This window comes from Rhodamnia argentea, chromosome 2 (assembly GCF_020921035.1).
Source record: "Rhodamnia argentea isolate NSW1041297 chromosome 2, ASM2092103v1, whole genome shotgun sequence".
NCBI classification, from domain to species: Eukaryota; Viridiplantae; Streptophyta; class Magnoliopsida; order Myrtales; family Myrtaceae; genus Rhodamnia; species Rhodamnia argentea.
In genome coordinates this window covers 26,494,728-26,499,519 of record NC_063151.1, presented here as the reverse complement: position 1 = coordinate 26,499,519, position 4,792 = coordinate 26,494,728, and the positions used below count along the sequence as shown (strand labels likewise).

Sequence of the window (4,792 nt, the reverse complement as noted above, 5' to 3'; positions counted from 1 at the left end):
TACCCTCTTAAAATGGATCCAGATCTATTATATACACAGCCCTGAGCAAAATTAATCACATAGGAAAGCAAAACATCGAGCACAAGTCTCAGGTTGCTCTCAAATGAATTAACTTCGAAAACTGCAACAACATGACACGGAATTGAAAATGGAAAATGCGATTGCTTTGTCAAGATAAGCCGCAGCTATGCCCCTAATCATGCTTCTCTTTGGAGGGAATCCATCTTTCCTCAGTAAGTTTTTTGCGGATAAATCTTTCCACAGAAACAAGGAAAAGGTGGGTAGAACCCTAGATCCCTTGCTTCAAAGGGAGCAGAGGAGACCTAAAGAAATTCAAGAAATGCGTCCAAGAAAACATAAATGGAATCGTCTCCATATTTAACATGCAAGCTCCTCGGTCAGGTATTAGCACTGCATTGTTAACTAGGACATAAAAGGAACCACATGTTTCTAAAGCAACAGCTTGCAAAGATAATCAATGCTTCCGAGGAGCTTATGATTCTTATTTTACTCAAGCTTGATTTGCTTCTGGTTCTTTGTGTGGCTTCTTCCTTCTCCTGGGCGCAATGAGGTCGATAATAATAACAGAAATGTTGTCACCACCCCCTTTCTTAATAGCTCTTGCAACGAGACTCTTAGCAACAGCTTTTGCAGGACGATCACGACCAAGCACTGCCAACCTTTGCAAGCCTTCTGAGTGCCAGCCTTGCAAATGCAACTGCCTCCTCATTAGTCATGACATTCCACAGCCCATCACTTGCCATAATAAGAAATTTACATCTTCAGATCGAGTCATGAAAGTAACCTCAGGTACTGAGATTACCGAGGGTTTTAGAAAGTGATCACCTGAAGATCCATGTATCAAGTAAATATGCTCAGTGTAATAATAAGGTGCAGTATTACTCGTAGATCAATTAGATAAGTGGACAATAAAAACAATATAAGCAAAATAATAGGCATTTTCCAAAAAGATCTTAGTACCATGTTAAGATTTTCAAGAGGTTCACTACAAAGAAAATCCATCTTCAAACTCTGGGAGGACATTATCCATTTTATGTCGAGGAATATATTTAGTAACTCCCAATGTAGCAATAAAAGCAAGACATATTGGTGGATCGGCTCATCAAGTTCCTACTCAAATAGGATCCACACAAGGATAAACACTTCCTATTTAGTAAGTTATTAGGGCATCCTAGAAAATTTGTTGGAGATTACTAGATGGAAGGGGAAATCTAACTCCAAATAACTCCGCGGCATATGAAATTATCCTACAAATTCAGACAAGCTCGGCTGCTTGTGGTGGCGATGGCACCAATCCATGTCCCATCAGAGAGGCATTACATTAAAAATTGTCAGATAACATCTCAAGTAAAAAGAGGATATAATAATGCCTGCACTTCTATTCATCCTTTGATTTTGATAAGTTTGCTTCGTATGTTTCCCGTAGACAAAGGGAATTACTTGACAGGCCACCAGGTTGTTTCTCTCTTCGTCTTCTTCTTCTCCTCTCTCTCTCTCTCCATTTTTTTTGGGGATCAGTGCTTTTATGCTGACCTAAAAAAGAATCACCTATTGGGATTTGCACAGACAACTCACTTTATTAAAATAAAATATATTAGTCTGAATAGACTTTCAAATAAGGTAAGGAGATCAAACCAAACTTCTGGCCTCCAAATTAATTGGATAAACAGAGCAAGTGGTCTTCAACCACATACGCTTCAGCCACATCACTTGGGTGAACAGATATATTAGAAAAGAAGAAAATAAAGTCAATGATACAAGTGAGATGAATGCTGACAGTCTAGAAATGATAAACGGACACTACAAGAGATGCACCCACCTATTGCTCTTGTCATAGAAAGAACTCCCTCTACTCTCTCACAGTCAGTTTACAGAATTTTGCCTCCTGCATAGGTGATCCTCTTCAGCTCACCTTCCCTATTAGGCTGCAAACAGAAATAGAGTAAAATCTCTACCAGGTGAACCAATAATTCAAACAAATCCACCCAGGGAGCACTGAAATGAGTAGCTTAGTCAATGTAGAGAAAAATGGTCAATGAGTTTAAAAAGAAACAGCGGCTTACTGAATCAAGATACACAGATTAGCTGAGTCACAAATACATGCATAAAAGCAACAGCAATTGAAAATGTATTGGCATAACTGATAAACAATTCAAGCTCTCTCAAATTACCTTCCCCTTTCTGTTAAGGTAATGATTTCTAAGTTATTCCTCCACGCTTCCAATTGAATTCCAGAAGGCATCATGTACCACAAACTGTGGCTCCTAAGGAATATCGACAAGGGACAATTCCGGGAATGTGTGTATGATGAAATAAAGAGTATATCTGCACTGACGATTGTCCTACTAATAGGTAAATAGAGATTTCCAAGGAGAAAACTAAGAATAAGCAGTAACACCAGTGCTACTGAACTAATACATGGTTTTCTACAAAAATACAAGGAAAACCTCGCATAAAATCAAGCCGCAAAATCTTCTCCATGCCTAGATTTTATGAACAACTAGTACAATGTCCAGCCATAACTTATGTAGGCTATGTTCTTCAATGAAGACTGAGACCGGTTTAATAGAAGGAGGACATAAAAGTAAACTCTCTAGGGCACACAGCTCAAGACTTTTTATACAAAGCCTCTAACTTCTTCACACAGAGAGGCAATGCACCGGTACTTGATTCATATTCCAAACTTTCATTCCTCCATTGTGACAAAAACTTCTGCCCAAATGCAATAGAGAAAACAGCTTGAAGAAGAGGCAGAGAGGCAATGCACCAGGTACTTGATTCATATTCCAAACTTTCATTCCTCCATTGTGACAAAAACTTCTGCCCAAACGCAATAGAGAAAACTGCTTGAAGAAGAGGCAGAGAGGCAATGCACCAGGTACTTGATTCATATTCCAAACTTTCATTCCTCCATTGTGACAAAAACTTCTGCCCAAACGCAATAGAGAAAACTGCTTGAAGAAGAGGCAGAGAACTTTAAGAAAACATAGTAACGAAAGGAACCAAACAGAGAAAGAAGAGGAGCTATGGACAAGTAGTTGAGGACCAAAATAAAACTCTCAGGCAAGTTAGGAAAAGCCATCCATAATATTTGATTTTGTTTGACTTGCCAATTAGCAGTTGCAAAAGTTGGACCATTCTACCCATGGTTTTTACTATTGAGACCATCCATAACAGTCATTAGATAAAAAATAAACCAGAGAATATGCAAACTCCTTCCAGATACCCTAAAACTTCCTCCTCAGTTTACCTCGATTTTCCATCGAATTGCAGAGCTCTTCAAGCCAAGCCAAAATAAATTACACTAGAATGCTTTCTTCTGATTTAGCCAACCATTTCAGTCAAGAAACTGAATGTGCAGGCTCACCAATCTAACCATGGACTTTCCCTGCTCCTCCATTCACCAAGCTGGTTATCGGATGGCTCTTACTTGTTATCAATTGGTGCACTTCAAGGTTTTACTTGGCAGCAGCTAATATAGGAATAAAGGCTTGAGCAAGAAGGGGCAAACTTATGACTACCTATAAACTCCTTCTATCACATCTTCAGACCAACAAATGCAATCTCTTCTTGTTAATTCGAAGTTCAAGTGTCAATTTCACGTTAAAACCAACCTATTCATATTTCTCTAGATCCCTGTGATTACAAAGGCCTAAAATACAAAGTTCACGAAATGTTAACCAAATAATGTCGGCTGAAAACACAGGGAACACACAGCGATCCCACAGGTCTGCAGACCTCGCAGGTTAGCGAAGAGAACTTACTCCATCATATAGTTGGTCAGCATATTTGCCCAAAATCTTTCTTTTTACATTTTTATTAATGCAACAAAACAAATTTTAGACCACATTTAGACCATTTGATAAGTCCATGTCCCTAAACCAGACTCCAAAGTGACTATTTGGAACTGATATGAAAGTTCACAGACAACAGATCCACTAATATATAGTTCTATATGTGACCAACCACAATAAGGTCCCATTCCACAAATGTATAATGACCACTTAAAACTCTCGGTACATGAATGCATGAGTAGGACACCAAAAACATATATTGTTGCATGCATGGTACAATGAATGACGAGTAGCAAAATTTTATGACATGTACCAGCATCAATCAAATGTAAAAGGGGAGATGAAAATTGAGAATCAAAAGGGACCTTGCGGTCAATAGCTACATTCCCACGACATAGCACAGCCCTGGAATCCCCACAGTTGCCAACAATGATCTGGCAAGCAGACAAAACAACGACCACAGCTGTTGAACCAGCACTTCCCATGGCATGTTTGCCATCTTTGAAAGCATCATCAGCCCTCTCATAAGCCCTTAAAATTGCTGCCTCCCACCTATCCTTCCAATCATCTTTATCTACAGCTTCTTTCCTTTCTTGTTCTACAATGTCATGCGGGTGATATGCACAATACTTACTCACCTGAAAAAAATAATGGGCATATTAGTCTAAAGCGCATGTTCTATTTCTAATAGTGTTCTTTCAATTGCCAATGTACTGGTGAGAAAAACTAAGGGGTACCAACCACTGTAGTTCTAGTGATTTGGAACCTCACTCAACAAACATCTATTAATCAGAAGAACGTGATGTGAAAAAGGGTAGGTGAACAGCTTAATATGATTTCTAAGGCAAGAAAGTGTCCAGGTTCAGGAAGAGAGGAGACGTGAGTATAACAATGACAAAAGAGGGGCGCATGCTAATGCTGATTCTATCAAAGAAGTATAAATGAAGGTATGCACTGCTATATCTTGGGACCTGTCA

General features: G+C 39.0%; 1 pseudogene; it reads right to left on the bottom strand.

Annotated features, from left to right (window-relative positions):
* Positions 1–357: 357 nt before the first annotated feature.
* Positions 358–4,474, bottom strand: LOC115737432 (annotated as a pseudogene).
* Between the last annotated feature and the right edge of the window lie 318 nt (positions 4,475–4,792).